The sequence below is a fragment of the Amblyomma americanum genome, chromosome 4, assembly GCF_052857255.1.
Source record: "Amblyomma americanum isolate KBUSLIRL-KWMA chromosome 4, ASM5285725v1, whole genome shotgun sequence".
Classification (NCBI taxonomy): domain Eukaryota; kingdom Metazoa; phylum Arthropoda; class Arachnida; order Ixodida; family Ixodidae; genus Amblyomma; species Amblyomma americanum.
The window spans coordinates 4,950,053-4,969,552 of NC_135500.1; the positions used below are offsets into that span (position 1 = coordinate 4,950,053).

At 49.4% G+C, this 19,500-nt stretch overlaps 1 long non-coding RNA gene and 1 pseudogene across 1 annotated transcript; both read left to right on the forward strand.

Moving 5' to 3' along the window:
• Window positions 1-338: 338 nt before the first annotated feature.
• Window positions 339-2,104, forward strand: LOC144127726 (uncharacterized; annotated as a pseudogene).
• A 10,492-nt stretch (window positions 2,105-12,596) lies between these two features.
• Window positions 12,597-19,182, forward strand: LOC144130034 (uncharacterized). The gene is made up of 3 exons (XR_013313936.1): window positions 12,597-12,932; window positions 15,796-16,026; window positions 19,019-19,182. It is a non-coding gene; the product is annotated as an uncharacterized LOC144130034 (long non-coding RNA).
• Window positions 19,183-19,500: the final 318 nt, after the last annotated feature.

A 19,500-nucleotide genomic window follows, 5' to 3' on the forward strand; every position in this document is an offset into this window, starting at 1 on the left:
CTCATAAACATATTCATACTGCGAAACCGAAGTGCCAACTGTTCCTTGTTTTCTTTTTGTATGTTTATTTCTTGCTTTTAGTTTGTATATTATTGTACACTTTTTTGGTACCCCGCGTATTTTTCCCCCTTTCTTTCTTTTGTGTTCTCTGCTACTACCCTCCAACCTGTATGTACGCCCCCCTTATGTAATGCCTTCGGGCCTTTAAGGGACAAATAAATGAAATGAAATGAAATCTTAAGTGTCATCTCTAACATTAATCAGAAGTGGGATTGTAACTGCGCGAACCGGACTGGAGACTGCGAATTCCAGAGAGCGAACTGTAGTTAATCACGACCATGAGCGAGACACCTTCAGGAGCGACAGCGGGCACCACCGACAGTCAAGATGGAGGAAAAGTGAGCGACAGCATTTCAGTGAGCGACTTCTTGAGCGCGATGCGGGAAAAAGACCGTCTGTTGGCCAGTCTGCTGGAAAGGCTCGCTCTACCAGCGTCATCAGGAGCGCCAGGTGTGGCAGCAGCAACAACAACCTATCAGGTGATGCCTGACCTCAGCAAGAACATTTCTGACTTCGATGGCAGCGGCGATGCGGCGTCGGCAAAAGAGTGGCTGGGAAACCTGCAGACCACCGCTACACTGCACCGATGGCCTGAACCATTCAAGTTGGAGACTGCTAAGTGCCACCTTCGGGGACCTGCCAAGGACTGGCTGCGTTCTCGCAAAGAAGTGAGTACGTCGTGGGAAAATTTTGACTACCACTTCCGCCGCACCTTCTGCGGCCAGACACGAGCGGCAGAACGATGGAGGAAGATGCAGGAGCGAGTACAGCAGTGCAACGAAAGCACAACAGCCTACTTCCATTCAAAGGTGCGTCTTTGTCGAGAGGCCAACCTCGATTTTTGTGACACCCGGGAGCAGGTGCTGACCGGTCTCCGCTCAAGGCAGCTCTGTACTATGCTACTTGGACGCACCCACGAGGACGACGACGATCATCTCCACGATATTATGGAATTTGAGCGTATCGACCGACAGCGGGAGCAAAGGTTTGGCGGCACGCGTGAGAAGAGGCAATTCACGGCGGCCACCGAAAGGGTTGCAGGAACACCACCTGCGCGGAAGACTACGTACGATCGATTTGGCAAGGACAGGAGACCACCCCTGACCAACGAAAGAGGCCAGTTCAAACGCTACAACTGTGGGCGATTCTGACACATCTCCCGCGATTGTCCAGAAGAAAGGCATGAGATGAAATGCTTACGCTGTGGGAAGAGCGGCCACACGCAGCGTCATTGTTCGATGAGCCAAAGCAACGAGACCGACACAGTGACAGACACCGAACGGAAAATCGCCCCTGGAGCGCTACTGAAGCAGGCCATGCTGAACGGGACAACGACCCTCGTCGGCATGATCGACAACGGCAGCTCTGGATGCCTCCTGCGTGCCTCTGCGGCTGCACGTTGCGGTGCGAGGCTGACGAAGGATGCCACGGCCCTCTACGGTTTCGGCAGCCAAGGCACTCCTTCAGCCAGGGCGATCGGCAAGTGCTACACAGACCTCGAGATCGACGGTGTCAAAGGCGAGAACGTTCCTTTTCTTGTAGTGCCAGACGATACTTTGACAGTTGACTTGCTTGTCGGGAGAAAGTACACAGAACTACCTTACGTGGCCTACGCCAGGCTGGGTGGTTGTTTGCGCTTCTGGTACAAAAGTGTATGTCCGTTCTCTCACCTGGAGCCGTTGAATGAGCCCAGACTCCGTGTGAAAGCGACTAGAGAGACCGTCATTCACTCTAACTCCATTAATTGGATAACCTTATCATCAGATCCCGATTTGTCAGGCCCTGTTTTGTTCAGTACACTTGGAAGCGAAATTCTTGTCGACATGGAGAAGGGGAGATTAGTGTGCCAATTTTCACGAGCGGAGACAAAGACTTGCTTGTGAAAAGGGGACGGCGACTCGGGCGCGTCATGGAGGTTGACGTTGTGGAGATACCTGACAGCCAAACCCAACATGCCCGCGTGAGCGAGAGCGATGCAACTGAGCCAAGGTTTTCGGCGTTGCGACAGAGCGAAGACCAATCGAGGATCAGCAGCTTGAAGTAGGGCCCTCGGTAACGAAGCAGCAAAAGGCTGAACTTCTTGGCCTTCTAAATGAATATCGCGACTGCTTCGCCAACAACATTAGCGAGCTGGGAATACACTTTACAATTGGTTTACAATTGGTTTACCTCAACGCGCAGCGAACCCAAAAGCCGCAAATCGCAAGGTGGTATGATTTGATCCAGGAGTTCGAGTTCACAATTAAGCACCGCCCGGAAACGCGAATGCTCCACGTCGACTCTCTCAGCCGTGGTCCCGTGGAAGCTCCTCAAGACACGATGAACTCCCTGCTAGAAGAAAGGTTCGAGGTGTGCGTGGCGTGTGACCTTGCCGAACAAGTAATGGTTCTTCAGAGAGGTGTGATGACCCCCATAATGCGCAGGTCCACACGGGACGGAGAGGCAAAGAGACACCGTATGGCTCAGTTTAAACAAACAGGTATATTCAATAATTACACATGATTAAGGTTATACATCAGAGGCTGGGGCGTCCGAGCTTACGTGCCGACGACTTCATGGGGGCGATGGAGTGGCTCCGGAGTTGGGCTCGAGCGGTTGCTGGCAGAAGCTGCACGCCGTCGGGCTTCGGCGCTGAAGGCCCTCTTCGCGAACGATGTCCTGAGCGTGTATGCAGTAGAATTTCAATTGTCGTCCGTTTCTTCGAGGATGGTTCACAAACCCTTCCTCTAGTGTCGTTCGGCTTGGAAGATGAACAGGAGGCGAACTTGTAGATGATGACAGCAGAGCATAATTTTACAACAGAACAAACTTTGCACTTCTTTACTCATCGACCGGGCAGGTTAGTGCCTAAGTAGCATCACATTACATGCTAAGCATGGAGCCCCAGCTCAGACTGGACTGCATCCGTTTACATGTGCTTTTAAGCACTTGATTAACAAAGGACTAAGGGCGGTCATTTCCAGTGGCCCGCCCAAAGCATCAATTCTCCAATCCAAAATAACATGCGAGATGGGGACCACCCCTTTGGGTTGGGCTTAGCCTCGAACCCAGAGTCTGTTAACAATACAAACTAAATAAACAACAAAAACGCCACCACTCTCTCTCAAGGGAGAGTATACACAGGCTCTCTCTTCGGAGCTAATTCACTAGCGCCTGTCTTTCCACATTCTTGGCGAGTACTGCCTGTCCGCCATGACAGGTGTCCGTCGCGGCCCTTCTGGGAAGCTGTGGGTGCCTTCCCGGCGATAGCCCACGACAAAGGGGGGAGGGAAAGAATGTCGTCTTCGCGGTAGCGCATAGCGTCGGCTGTGGTACGGCGCGCTCTGGCCCGCTGACAGCTCCCTTGTCCTGGAATGTAACCGGAAATTGGGGAGGATAAAGCCTGTTTCCCCGGGGCGGCGGCGGGTCCGGTTTTTCTGGTCGTCACTCAAAGAGCATGGCTGGGTAATTGATGATGCCGCTGTCACGGGTCTCCGTCTACGCCGCGCCGTCGAACGTGGATCCTCGTAGCACACACGGAATGTCACACTCGCTCACCCTCCAGAAGAATGTTCTCCGAACATTTGAGTCCACGCAGCTCCCCTTGTCTTTCTGAATCGCCTCGCACAGTGCGTCCGACAAAACACTTTTCGCTGCACTCAACACCACTGCACAACACCATATGCCTCCGCTGTCAATACTGGCGTCTCCAGGGGCAGCACTGATCTTCTTTTACAGATAAACATGAAACTCAGCACCCAAGCCTCTCCTTTCTAGTCCAAACTGGACGAAATAAATTTACCACAGTTACAAAGGAGCTCCCACTTCTAGCACGATCACGGCACAGACAAAAATATAGATGACGAAAGGAAGTAGGGCAGGTTCTGCATGCGCTCCGCATGCTCTCCTGTGAAGGTGTTACTTAATGACAGAAAGGTTTAACTACCAACTCCGATAACTTAACACATAAGCACATAGCAATGTTATGAGCTGCGGCATTACACAATTCTAACCAGTTCACAACTCCGCTCTGTTTACGCCATTAGTCCGACTTAGCTTTCCGATTTCGCAGCGGATATCGGCCTTCATGAGTCATACTAAGTAAGTCTGTGCCCCTTTGTCTGCTTTGGGACTCGCGAGGGCTCGTGGCAGGAGCCTCTCCTGGCGTTATCTGCGCGGTAACCTCGCGCGCTTCTTCTTCTAGCAATGCATGAAGTAAATCCGGTGGCATTCCGGCCGTCACCTCGGGCGCCTGCCGAACAAATGCAGGAGAGGGCGTTTCTTGCGAACTATCTGCGCGCTCCGCTTCACTTCTGTCCCCATCAAAATCCGCGCTTTCCCTTTCCTCATTTCGTGAATACTGAACCGGTGCCGACTTGAGGCGATTTGCGTGTATCCTTATCAAACGCCGGTTCACGTCTCGGACTCTGAAGTTTACCGGAGAAAGCTTCTCGACAACCTCGCACGGTCCTCTCCACTTCGTCTGGAACTTACGAGCTAGCCCAATCTGCCTTTGGCAGTTTTGAATGTACACGCTGTCCCCCACATCAAACGGCGCGTCTCTAGCACTGCGATCGTGCACCTCCTTCCTGCGCTTCGCCGCTTTCTTTAAGGACTCCTTTGCGATGTCCCTCGCCACTTGCAAGCGCGATTCTAGCTCAACCTTATAGTCGTCCAGTGAAGCGTATGGGACACGACGGGGGCCCTCTGGCACTTCACTAGGCTGGTCCGGGTCTCGGCCGTAGAGAAGAAAGAATGGCGATTCGCCCGTGCTCTCGTGTGCTGCGGAATTGTAGGCAAACATTGCATAAGGGAGCCACAAGTCCCAGTCCCGCTGGTCGCGCGAAACAAAATGCGACAGGAACCCGGCCACGGTTTGGTTCAGTCGCTCCACCGCGCCGTTGCAAGCCGGATGGTACGGTGTTGTCTGCTTCTTAGCGATCTTAAGCAGCTCGCAAACTCTCCTCATTAGCTGCGACACGAAGTTCGTTCCCCGATCTGTCAAGAGTTGCCTCGGGGGTCCATGTCGGAGCACGATCTGTTCGACAAATGCTCTTGCAACCGTGTCTGCCTTCTGATCGGGGAGTGCTACCGCTTCCGCGTATTTTGAAAGGTGGTCGACAAATACTAAAATGTACTTGTTTCCGGAAGTGGTCGTGGGCAATGGGCCCATTATGTCCATACCTGTCCGCTCGAAGGGAGCCGAAACCTCAGGGAACGGCTGAATTGGAGCTGGTCTTCGTCCCTTGGGTGTTTTTCTTTCGAGACAGGAATGACACTTCGCACAGTAGTCTCTAACATCCCGTCGCATGCCACTCCAAAAGTACAAACGCTCCACACGCCTGCGTGTCTTCGCTACGCCAAAATGACCGGCGCATGGCGCATCGTGAAACGCGCGAAGAACCCTTTCTGTCCACGACCGAGGTATGACGACTCTCTCCCAAGCGGTTTTCTCTGGTCTCCCTTTCCTGGTTGGCCTCGTGCGCCGACACAGGGTGCCGTCTTTGCCAATGAAATAATCTAGCTGTTCGGGGTGAGACGGTGCGCCCTCTAAGCTTTCGATTATTCGCTTCAGGTCAGGATCTTTGCACTGCTCTGTGCGTAATTCGGCGGGGTCGACTACGGGGACAAACTCATCTATAGCTGCCACGGCAGCTGTGCGGCTGAGTGCATCAGCATTCAGATGTGTCTTTCCTGACTTGTGCTCAACTTCAAAGAAGTATTCCTGCAGGTGTAGATTCCATCTAGCGAGTCGCGAGCTAGGGTCCCTGACACTCATCACCCATTTCAGAGGATGGCAGTCTGTGACTAGCTTGAATTTGCGGCCGTAAAGGTAGCATCTGAAGTGCTTTACTGCCCAGACAACGGCGAGGCACTCCCTTTCCGTAGCTCCGTACTTTTGCTCTGTGGGGCTCAGCTGTCGGCTAGCAAAAGCAACGGGATGTTCTTTGCCCTCGATAACCTGAGATAGCACGGCACCAATTGCGAACTTTGACGCATCTGTGGCCATAACGAAGGGAATTAAAATCCGGGTGGCGCAACAGCGGTGCACTCATTAGCTTCCTTTTCAGGGCCCCAAAAGCATTCTCCGCGTTTTCGTCCCAGCGAAAGGCGACATTTTTGGCTGTTAAGGCGGTGAGCGGCTTAGCGAGCTTGGCGAACTCCTCTATGTGCCTTCGGTAGTAACCGATCAGGCCGAAAAACTGCCGGACCTGGCGGACGCTAGTCGGGGATGGAAAATCCGAGACACACCTTAGTTTCTCAGGGTCCGGTCGCACGCCGTCAGCTGAAACAACGTGCCCGAGGTATTTCACCTCGTTTTTGAGGAATTGGCACTTAGAGGGCTTCAGCTTGAGACCCGCTGCTCTTAGTCGCACCAAAACCTGCTCAATATCGCGCAAATGGTTATCAAAACTGTCACTGTATATGATAATGTCATCCATATACACGAAGCACAGCCTCCCCAGAAGACCTGCCAGGATAACATCAGCGGTTCTCTGCCAGACAGCAGGGCTGTTGGCCAGACCCATCGGCATTCTTTTCCATTCATAGTGCCCTGAGGGCGTGTTGAATGCCGTTTTCTCGGCATCTGCCGGATCCATTGCTATCTGCCAGAATCCCGCCGCCATGTCCACTACCGTGAAGTACCTGGCAGAGCCCAGCTGAGAAAGCGTCTCCTGTATATTGGGGATGGGGTATGGATCGATGCGAGTTACGGCATTTAGTTTGCGGTAGTCCACTACCAATCGATACGAGCCATCTGGCTTTTCCACCAATAGTGCTGGTGCTCCCCAGGGTGACTTTGAGTGTTCGACAATGCCGCGATCAATCAGGTCCTGCACCTGCCGCTCCATCTCCTCACGTTGGGAGTAAGGAATCCTGTACGCACGCTGGTAAACGGTCGATGAAGTGCCGGTTTCTATCCTGTGCTTTATAACGCCACAGCAGCCCAAATCCAGGTTGGACGCGGCGAATACCTCCGAGTAGTCGTTCAGCAAACCAGCCAGAGCCTCCCTCTCCCTGGATTTTACGTGAGAAAGATCGAACGACACCTTTGGAGCAGCCGAAGAACTAGCATGCTCTACAGTTGCGAGTACCGTATCGGTGGGCTCACGTTGCTCTATCGCAGAGGTGAAGAAAGCCAATGTTTTGTTCTTGGGAAGGCTCAGTGGCTGCTGGCTACAGTTAACCACCCGTAGGGGCACTCTGTGGGCGTCATTAACTGTCACGAGGCACGCGGCTGCCTTCAGGCCATTGCTGAGAGAGTCGACCGGCTCAAGCACTCCCACGGCGCCGCTCTCTACATCTGAAGGCACAAACGCGTACAAAATGTGCTCCGACCAAGGAAGGACGACCGCCTCCTCGACCAGCCGGACGGCAACCCGCGAATATACCTTCTCCAATGATCCCACTGTTTGACGGGTGTCAATATCGGTAATGCGAATCTCAGCCCCTCTCCTGTTCAAAAACGGAACTTTTGAGCCGCCCGCATTAACCTCTTCCTCAGAGAATGAGACTACTACCTTCCCTTTTCTCAAAAAATCCTGCCCTAATATACCTGACACTCCGTTTGGCAGAGACACCGTGTCCGGGCATACGTAGCAGGGGTGCTCCAATGCAATTCCGCCGAGAGAGAAGTGTAACCGGTAGAGTCCACTTATGCCAAGAGGATCCCCCGTTATGCCTACAAATTTGGTTGTCATACCACCAGACGCTTCCAACACCTCGCGGTCCCCCTTCCTTCGAAGCGTGTTAAAACTGCTCTCCTTAAGCAATGTCACCTTTGACCCCGTATCTATCAACAATTCCATACAACAACCATTTAACTTGCAACGCACAACAGGGCATGCCTCGTCGGCCACACAAACTACCACCACCTCATCATCTACTGCTCCCTCCCCACGCTCCTCAGGCTGGGGAGGACTAACTAGTTTTTTGACTCGGTATCTGGAGCCCCGCTGTAGGCTTGCTTAGGGCGTGTCTCGCCTGCTTCTCTTTGTGGCTCCCCACGGCGCACGTTTTGGCAGAACCTGGCGATGTGTCCGCGACCCTGGCAAGTGAAGCATACGATTTCTTCAAAATCTCGCATACCGCGCCTGTAGCTTTGTGGCGGTCTCCGGCTTCCAGCGAATGGGCGCTGTTGAGCGCGCGCTTCAACCTGGCGTTCTACCTGCTGAGTTAGCAGCTGTTCCAAGCGATCTAACCGCTCTGTCAAGAGAGCAACCTCAGGGTTGAGCACCGCTCTCTCTATGACGCGTACTCTCGCTGCGGCTGTCGTTAACGCCTCATTTCGTTCCTCATCCAATGCGGCCTCCACGGCTTGGTCGAAATTGCTCGGCTTGCGCGAGAGCACGAACCGGCGCACGGGGTCTTGCAGACCAGCCACGAACAAAGCGGCCATTTCCTCTTTAAGTATATCCTCCGCGTATTTCTTCCTTAGCTGGTCTCCTTCCTCCTCCCTGCTTAACGTATCGCGTGCTAGGCGCTAAAGCCGCGACGCAAATGTTCGCACGTCCTCCCCTACCATCTGTCCGGCGTCACGGAACCTCTGTACCCGCACGTGACGTGGTTCAGTGTCGAAATGCTCAAACGCGAGCTTCTTAAATTCCGCAAATGATTTTGTGGATTTTACTTTTTCGTCTCGCCAGGCAAAATCATGAGCAGCTCCTGCCATCTTACACCTCGCCATTCCCAGCATTTGAGCATCGGACCATCCCCCCATTTTCCCAATCTCTTCTAGCATGGAAAAGAAATCGCAGATTGGAACCCCGGTCTTATCTCCCGTAAACGTCGGAATGACGCTACCTAATGCCAGCATGCTTGCTCCGAGCGACGGCTGTGGAGTGGGAGCTCCCTCAGATACAGTCATTTTTTTTTTTCAAGCCCTCCAGTGCCTCAAGCCTCTCAAATGGGGGTAAAAGTCCCACAATCAGTCCCGTGATTCCCTTTTGATTACAATTTTGAAGTCATGAATGTCACAGCATTCAGAGGACATTTGCTTTTGAGACCCCACTCCTGACACCAGTGTGATGACCCCCATAATGCGCAGGTCCACACGGGACGGAGAGGCAAAGAGACACCGTATGGCTCAGTTTAAACAAACAGGTATATTCAATAATTACACATGATTAAGGTTATACATCAGAGGCTGGGGCGTCCGAGCTTACGTGCCGACGACTTCATGGGGGCGATGGAGTGGCTCCGGAGTTGGGCTCGAGCGGTTGCTGGCAGAAGCTGCACGCCGTCGGGCTTCGGCGCTGAAGGCCCTCTTGGCGAACGATGTCCTGAGCGTGTATGCAGTAGAATTTCAATAGTCGTCCGTTTCTTCGAGGATGGTTCACAAACCCTTCCTCTAGTGTCGTTCGGCTTGGAAGATGAACAGGAGGCGAGCTTGTAGATGATGACAGCAGAGCATAATTTTACAACAGAACAAACTTTGCACTTCTTTACTCATCGACCGGGCAGGTTAGTGCCTAAGTAGCATCACATTACATGCTAAGCATGGAGCCCCAGCTCAGACTGGACTGCATCCGTTTACATGTGCTTTTAAGCACTTGATTAACAAAGGACTAAGGGCGGTCATTTCCAGTGGCCCGCCCAAAGCATCAATTCTCCAATCCAAAATAACATGCGAGATGGGGACCACCCCTTTGGGTTGGGCTTAGCCTCGAACCCAGAGTCTGTTAACAATACAAACTAAATAAACAACATAAACGCCACCACTCTCTCTCAAGTGAGAGTATACACAGGCTCTCTCTTCGGAGCTAATTCACTAGCGCCTGTCTTTCCACATTCTTGGCGAGTACTGCCTGTCCGCCATGACAGGTGTCCGTCGCGGCCCTTCTGGGAAGCTGTGGGTGCCTTCCCGGCGATAGCCCACGACAAAGGGGGGGGGGGAGGGAAAGAATGTCGTCTTCGCGGTAGCGCATAGCGTCGGCTGTGGTACGGCGCGCTCTGGCCCGCTGACAGCTCCCTTGTCCTGGAATGTAACCGGAAATTGGGGAGGATAAAGCCTGTTTCCCCGGGGCGGCGGCGGGTCCGGTTTTTCTGGTCGTCACTCAAAGAGCATGGCTGGGTAATTGATGATGCCGCTGTCACGGGTCTCCGTCTACGCCGCGCCGTCGAACGTGGATCCTCGTAGCACACACGGAATGTCACAGAGGTCATGATGAGCTGCGAGAGCTTCTAACCATTCTAGAGAAACCGGAGAGCGATAGTACGAAGGAAGAGAAGGCAAGAGCGAAGGGTTACAACGTGAGGGAGGGAAGACTCGTGAGAGCGATAGAAGAGGACGGAAACGTGAAGTTCAAATTCGTACTGCCAAAATGCATGCGAAAGGCAGTTGTGGTGCAATCGCATGATTTGATGGGACACTTCGCACTGGAAAAGACAGTTTCCAAAATCCAAGAGAGCTTTTGGTTCCCACGAATGAGGAACTACGTCCGCAAGCCCATTTCGCAGTGTTTCGAATGCATTTACAACAAATTACCTGCTGGCAGACGAGAAGGTCTTTTACACCCAATTCCGCCGGGCAAACGACCGTTCGAGGTGATACATATAGACCACATGGGGCCATTCGTCCCAAGCAAGAAGCGCAACCAGTACCTTCTTGTGTTCATCGACAACCTCACCAGATTTGTGAAACTGATCGCTACACGCGACACATCAACCAAGCATATGCTCCGTGCGCTAGAGGAGTTCGTTCTCGAAAGAGGTCTGCCAAGGACAGTTATTAGCGACAGAGGCAGTTGCTTCACGTCGCACGCCTTTGCGGAATTCTGCACTGCATGATGCATACGTCATGTGCTTAACTCGACGCGCCACCCGCAAGCAAACGGCCTTGTGGAGAGAGTAAACCGGACAGTTCTGCCCGTCATCGCAACTTCAATGAGCGACCCAAAGCAGCGCGATTGGGACGAAAAACTTTCAAAGGCAGAACGTGACATCAACAATGCCGTAAACAAGACATCAGGCAAGACACCCTTCGAAATGCTGTACGGGTACCAGCCGGAGTTCCACAGCACCGCCTTGAGAAGAATTGTCGGCAGCGACGAAGCCCAATGGGAAAACCCCGAGGAATTGCGAACACGAGTTCGACAGCGCATCATCGCCAAGCAAGAGAAAAGCAAGGCAGCGAATGATCGAAGACACTTCCCGGCGCGTCTCTACGATGTCGGCGACATCGTGTTCATGACTAAGGCTCCTGAGCAGACCGGAAAACCGACGAAGGCCCAGCGTAAGTACAGAGGACCGTTGGTAGTAACCCAGGCTCTACCTTCTGATACATATCGAGTGACAGAGCTCGATCAGTGCAAGAATACTCGTTTTGCGACTACAGCTCACGTGTCACAGCTTAAGGGGTGGACGTCAACGCACCCGCAAGACCGCTTAGAAGACGACGAGTCATCCACCGAAGAGAAAGACACTGCGAGAGAAGTGGAGAGTGTCCCGCAGCCACTCAGCCGTTCGGAACGCAAACGCGCAGTGCCGAGCTGAACTATTTTTCAGGCCACACCCAAGGATGCGTGCTACTAATTTTACCCACTTGTCTACTGCCTGCATCCGTTCTATTCTAGTTGTATTCATACGTCTGCATATGTTTCTTGACTGTTTGCGAAGTGTTTGTGTGCTGTACAGTTTTGTTCACTTCTATTAACGAGGCCGTTAAGTTTTGTCAGAATGCCCGAGTGTAAGAAAGGGCCATTTATTATACACATGTTTCTTCTTTCCGCAAGTGTCGTTCTGTGCAGCGAGCGTGCTTTTGTGCCCACACGTGTGCTTTCTGTACGGGGAGCGTCCTTGGCGCCGCCCACCGTTCTGCGAACGGACCGATGGTCGCCCGCTTCGTTACCTATTGGTGTGATCGTTAGGGTCGCGGGCAATGCCCCCGCCACCCGAAGTACGAACTGGAGAGCCGCGCGGCGTCTGCTTTCAAGTGGGCCCGTGCACATGTGCGCGTGAGTGTGTGCGTGTGTGTGTGCTTCCGGTGCATTGTAAGTGCGCGGTAGCCTGCGGCGCTGGGAGGAGGCACAGCGAAGAGACGGACGACAAGGAACGAGTGTGTCTCAGAGAGTGTGTGTGTGCGATGCTCGACGGTGCGGGTGCGCGAGCGGGTGCGAATTCGCGAGTAACTATTTTGGCATGTAAATAAGCTTTTGTAAATATATCCTTTTGCATTTCCTTCACATGAGTGCTTAATCGTCTCATTTCTTCAGCGCATATTTGCTAACATTAATTTAATCTTAAGGGTCATCTCTAACACATACTATTCGATGGGGGATGCGGCGCCCATGGACAAAGTAGTAAGGTTTCGGTTTTGGTTTTCGCGAAAGTATTAAGGTTTTTAAATCGCGAGTGTAGTATTTATGCTTTAAACCAATGGCCCTTCGTGTTCTTGGATGCTAGAACAAGCTACACTTGGCAAGAGTGTAACTAATATAGACATGACCATGAAATTGGTTTCTGTTTCACTTTTTACCCATTTTGCCCGGAGACGGCAGAAAATCATCCGGGCAGCAAACAACTGTGTGCGCCGGTGTGTCGGCGTTGGCGGCGTTTTCTCTCGTGGATTACGTTTTGATTGAAATTCAACTTAATCGTCCATTTACGCTAAGTCTACACGATTATTTTTATTCATTTGGTCTCCTTAGCCACACTAAGCAGTGCTGTGTGTGCAGAGCAGATTATGTGCGCAGCTACAAACTTCCTATCCACGTTTGTAAGCTGCGTTTGTAAGCACGTTTGTGTGAGCAGCGGCAGCCGCCATGTTCTCGAATAATGCGCTTACATCTGGGCCGCTATGGCTTTCCAAACGCGCGGAAAGGCACTCGGTGTGAAACCCGGGACGGTAAGCCCTCCTCGCGAGCTCTCTACTGGCTTTTCCGTGTTGAAAGGTAGGTGCACAGCCAGAAATATCGCTTAGCCCGTGAGTGAAGGCCGATATGAAACTATGCGTTGGAGCCGCGTGAGCACGATTTACTTGGCATCTGCGGAAACGCACAATCAAGTTCTGAGGTGGATTACATTTATTTTTTATTCTTTGTGATATCGCCTTTCGGGACCATGGAGTGCTGTTCATTGAGAGGTGTGCATTAATTGCTTGTTTGTTGTAGCCGCTCACTTGGTGCGCGTCGTGGGCAGCGACGTTTCACCAAATATGTTTTGTAACGCTAATGACTAGAGCTCGAGGCGTTTGTCAAAGTTGTAGTGAAGCGGCGGTGGAGGAATGCTAATAGAGTGATGGTTGAAAAAAAAAGTCGTTGCCGGCGCAAATGGCGAGCGTGTACAAACACCGCGAAGAACCTACGAGCTGCATCCCGTCTCCCCTTGCGTTGCACACGTATGGATTAGTTCGTCCCTGTTATCCGAGCCGTTGGACGCCGCTGCTGGCAATTGATTTCAAAAGCTGAGTAAAGGTCGCCTCGACAAGAGATGGCTTACATTTCGTTCGGAGAGGCTCGTTCATGAACCCCGCTTACGCGTGCACAAATTTCTCTAGTACCAATTGTGCGAGAGGCAGAGTATGCGTTTCTGATCTCAGACTGCTGCATTACAAAAACGCCAATGTAACTTGGCGCTTATTTGCGCCACGAATGCAATTCTACTCGCGCTGTTTTATTATGGCTGCGCCTTTTGATGAACACGTTAATTGTTTCAATGAAATAATCCTTACTTAGAGCGTGTTCGTTGCTTTCGTTGATTTTTCTATCAGCGTTAGGTTAGGGTACCTGCATGCAAATGTCTCCTTTTTACTGCTCTGTCCGGGCTGCACTTGAAGTGAAAACATAACTTAATTTGAGATGGTATTTCATCCTAACAATAATGAGCTTGTTGTCTGAAACTCACGTATGATTCTGAAATGGCGCTGCTGCAGCCACTATGTGCTGTTTGAGTTTTTCTGGATAATGAGCATGGCATGGAAGTGCTGTAACCCGCTTGTTCCAAAGAGCGCACGCTGGTGTATGAGTATGCTGTTTCTTCTTGGAGTTTCAAGTTGAAATATAAAGTCTGACGAAAACCCGTCTGGTCGGGTAGAAGATTCATGTATGAAGAAAAAGGAACGCCGACCAAAAAGTTGTTGTTTAAAACGAAGACGTTTCGGCTTCCATACGGAAGCCTTGATCACTGGGCGGAAAGCCCAAAGCACAAAGCTTAAGTGCGTCGCAGTAATCGCCCCGAGCATCTTGCGTACGTAGGCGGGAGATTGCCTGCGTTGTGGTTAAGGGTTTTGTCTGTTGTTTGGAGTATCAGGGATTCCAGATATCGACGTGACAGCCAATTCTTTTCTCTTGCGATGACTGATGCTTCTTCCCAAGCTATAATGTGCGTCGCGGCTTCCACGTGTTCCGCAAGTGCATTAGATGCAATCTGTTTGTTCCTGACGTCGTTCTTGTGGTCCCTCAATCGCCTTTCGAAATTCCCGCTCTCGCCGATATAGCAGTAGTCGCAGTCTGCGCAGGGAATCTTATAGAGGACTCCAGGAATCTTCTCTTTCTTTATCTTGTCTTTGGCGGCCACCAGCTCATGCCTCAGCTTGCACGCAGGAACGTGAGCGACGTGCACACCGTAAGTGCGCAGAACGCGAGCCAAAGACTCGCTCACGCCCGGCAAATATGGGATAGTGGCTCGGGCTCGGAAAGGAGGACCAACTGATTCTGATGGGCGTCAACACCGTTGAAGAACAGAATCCACGAAGTGCTTGGGGTAGCCGCATTCACTCAATTCTCGGCGCACTTGGCGTAGGTCAGCAGCCCGATCTTCTGGCCTTGGGCAGATGTTTTTGGCACGTCGGACGAGGGAAGCCACGACGGAGCGTTTGTGGAAAACCGGGTGGACATAATTAAAATGAAGATACCGGCCTGTGTGGGTTTCTTTTCTATAAACTTTGAAAGAAGGGCGGTTTGCACGGCGTTCAACCAAAACGTCCAGAAAAGTAAGACGGCGTGCAGCCTCCTCCTCTACAGTGAATTGAATGGAATCCTCCATGCTATTGATGTGATCTGTGAAAGGACCTAACGCATTCTTTTTGATAATACAGAAACAATCGTCGACGTAACGCACAAATACCTTTGGGCGCGGTTCGAAGGTAGCCAGTGCGCGAGCTTCTATTGCTTTCATGGTAAGGTTTGCGGTTGTCACCGATATAGATGCGCCCATAGCAGTGCCATGAACTTGTCTATAGACTGTACCCCGAAAAACAAAATAAGTATTCTCAAGGCAGAACTGCAACAGCTTCAGAAGATCCGATGCTTCGATAGGGGTTCTTTCACACAATCCGTCCTCATTCTGCAGCGCTGAGCGGCACACCTCCACAGCCAGATCCACGGGTACGCTGGTGAACAGCGATTTCACATCAAAGGACACCATGACCTCGTCGTCCTCCACCGTGACATCACGTACTTTTTCAATAAAAAAATGATTTTATTCTAAATTTTCTAAGTATTCTATTCAATTTAATGTAAAGGGAATGCATACAGAGGTCAGTATTCGCAGTAGGTATTTAGTGTAGAGGTAGAGTGCTGCACGCAATGTGGGTATTAGTTACAATGTTTTATGACAGCCACTTAGAATTTGTCATGCATATTTACTGAAATGATGAATCCGGCGCGATGGCTCAGTGGTTATCGTGTTCTTCAGGTGCTCAAGATATGCCAAGTCGTCAGTTATGTTATGTAACGCTACGTGTAGTTATCGTCACCACTGCAAAGTAGCGACGATAACTGCGAGCATCACATAACCGTCTCTGCCTTTGTGCAGATTACCCACTGTGCAGCCGTACATCTCACTGGTCATCGCACGTGCCCTGAAGACGGACGGTAGTGTCGAGCAGCAGACCAGGAAGGCATGGTCGTCGGTGTCACCCAGAAACCTGGCACAGCGTCAACGGTTCACTGTGGGCTATGAAAGAAGATTCCTTCCATTGGGACCTCACTTCGCAGTGGTGACCGTAACTGCGAGCATCATGTAACCATCTCTGCCTTTGTGCAGGTTTGTGCATAATTATGCCTCACTCAATGTGATTTTGTATTCCTTTTATGTCGTTGCTGCTGCTAAGTGGATGGTTTTTTTTGTAAAAGATCTGCGCGTACTATAGCTCGTTGTTGTGCTTGCCGTCTTCCACTCACTGATAGCATCTTTGCAACAAGCTCAGAGTGCAAATTTAATTTTCATCGTGGTACATGTGCGGGAATACAGAAGAGACTTTCAATGCTAAGCCCGAAGCCAAAAAGAAAACATGGATATGTGACTCTTGCCGAGACAACCACAAGGCCACAAGCACCACAAAAAATCCGCAGCATGATTCCGACGTGATACTCAGATTACTGCAGACTGAAACGAAGTTTGATGCTCTTTTGCCTTTGTCAAAAAAGTTTGATTCATTTGAGTCGCAAATGCAGTTGCTCTCTGATAACTTTGACGACTTTCAGAACCACCTGACTGTTCAAGAAAAAACTACAAAACAACTAACGAGGCGAGTTGAAGGGCTGAAATCTAACAATGTAGGTAGTGATATAACTCAGCTGAAGCAGCACCTAGATGATTTGGAGTGGCGTAGTCGCTTTCTAACCATAGAGCTTCATATATTGACTGAAACCCAGGATGAGGACTTGCTAAGCAAAGTAAATGAGATTGAAGAAAAGCTGCAACTTAAGGCTATTACATAAGACGACATTACCGCTGTGCATTACCTACACAGGGCTGAACTGAGGAAAACATTGCAAACCTTTTCAACATGCACTTTGTAGAAGTTGGGTGCCTCAAATGATATTCATGGTACATTATCGTTTGAATAATACATGGATATTCAATGTCCTCAAGCTGTATTTCTCACTCCAACTTGCGCCGAAGAAGTCCTCAACATAATCATGACGCTGAAGGACAACTGTGCATCAGCCTACGATGATGTGAAAGTTTCCCCCGTGAAAGCTGTAGCCGCACTGATAACTCCAGTCCTTACGGGTATATGCAACTGATACTTCAAGTAGGGATAATTTTAAACCAAATGAAGCTTGCATGTGTTCCAGCTATTCATAAAGGTGGTGCTTTTGAAGACTTGAACAGCTATAGACCAATGTCAGTGCTTTCAGTCTTCAAAAGTTGCTGAACACATAATGAACAAAAGAATTGTCGATTTCCTCACTCTCCATAACTTGATAGTAAAAGAATAGTATGGATTCATAAAGAATAAGGCAACTGAAACTGCTTTACTTTATGTTAAACAGAAAATTCTTGACAACATTAAGAAATGAAAGCTTACTTTGGGTTTATTTCTTGATTTCAAGAAAGCCTTTGATTCTCTCCATCATGATATATTATTAATAAAGCTACCGATCTATGGAATCCGAGGTACAGCACATGCCCTGATGGAAAGCTGTTTAATTTGCAGAGAGCAATACACCACAATAAAGAGCACCGAAACCGATCAAAGCGCTATTAAATACGGAGTTCCATAGGGATCCATTCTAGGCCCCTTATTATTCTTGATATATATGAGTGATATTATAAACACTCCAGGCTGCTCTGAAATGGTATTACATGCAGATGACACTAATGTATTTTTTTTCCAGGTTGCAATGAAAGCTTCGTTTACAGGGAAGCAAATGAATGGCTTCACTATTTAGACTTTCGGTTAACCTTTAATAAACTAGACCTGAAAATAAACAAGATGGAGTACCTGATTTTCAAGCCTAAAGTTAGCAAAAAAGAGTTCAAATTGAAGTTCCGGAATAACATTATCAACCAGTCTAAGAGGATTTGCGTTCTAGGTGTTATCTTTCATGAAACGTTTCTCTGGAATTTGCACACAGAAGCTCTCTGAATTGAACTTTCACGTGTTTTTGGCACATTGAACAGGTTGCCAGTGAAGCAACAAAGTTATTATGCTCTCTTTCATTCACATTTAACATACTGCTCCCTTGTATTGTCGGACACAACATAAAGAAACCTTGATTAGCTTCACCCCCTGCAAAAACGCTCAATATGTGGTATTCGAAAATTCCAAAAATAGAACATTGCTTGCCATAATTTAAGATCTATGACATACTAGAGATAAGTAAGCTATTCAAATACAAGTTATTTCTGGAAATCGTGCACCAGTATATGTTACACCGTTCAAATATTGAGGTTCAATGCAAAAAGAAACACACTCCACATCTCCTTAGGGAAGATAAAATACAGGTGCACCGACCTCGCACCAACTATGGTGATTTGAGATTATGTATGCAAATAGCAAATTTATTGAATCAATATCCAGCCATCTTTGAATTATTACCAATCTACCCACCACTACCTAAAGAAAACACTAAGACATATGTACCTAATGGAATAATAAGTCAAAGAATTTCTTTCGTGTCATGGATGATATTTCGGTGTGTTGTATGTGTAAATAGTATTCGGGGATTTGTAAACCTTTTTTTGCATATGCAGAAGCATGCACACAGTCCTCAGGGTTGTCCATTTGTTTTGTTTTATGTGCTTGCATACATATTGGTTGTTGTACGATGTACTGTACTGCAAACGTTTTCAAATATGCCTTTAGTGGTTGCCACTGCTGTCAGGGGTGGGATGGCCTCATCAGGAAAAAATGGCATTAGCCTTCTCACCCAGGACAAATTCTGTATATTTTTTGTCCCAAATAAACTGTACTACTACTGCTACAACCTGAATGATGCAGGTTCGATCCTGGTCTAGCCGGTCGCGTTTCGATAGAGGCAAAAGCTAGAGGCCTGTGTTCTATGCAATTTCAGTGCACGGTAAGAAACCGCAGGTAGCCGAAATTACTCCGCAACCTTTCACTACGGCGCCTCTCATAGCCTGTCACCTTGGGTTTTTGGACCACATAAAACAAAACCAAAACAGCGACTAGCTTTCTTGAATGGGGTAGCCAGGACATATATGCCTTGTGTTGTAAGCACATCTGTAGAGATGGTATGGGAATTTTTTTTTCAGTTCCTCTTACTTTTTTCCTTTCACTGTACAGGTCAACATGCCCGGATGACTGACTGCAGACAACAGGTCCCAAGATTGCTTCTGAGGAAACTATAGTAAGACCGTTACTTTCAACATTTATTTTTATGTGGTGCATTCTTATGGTGCATCATGTATTGCATATTCCTTGCCTGCATAGCTTGGAAATAAACTAAATTGTATGTATATTGATCGTCATGTCATTTGTGAAGACCGTGTGGTGACCTTTTTCAACAGTTGTAGACTTTCTATAGGCAGTCTACAGACAATGGTCTATTAAGGTTATTTAGACAGAGCTCTATAGACTGTCTATAGACAAATGTCTGCAGCACTGCCAGGCCACATAACTGTGGAATGTCTATAGACAGTCTATAGACTATGTCTACTGGACCAGTAGACTTTTGTCTATAGACAGAACCTGGAAGTGTATGGCCTGAGTCTATAGATCATCTATAGACTGCCTATAGACCTGTGTCTGTTATCAGTAGACATTTG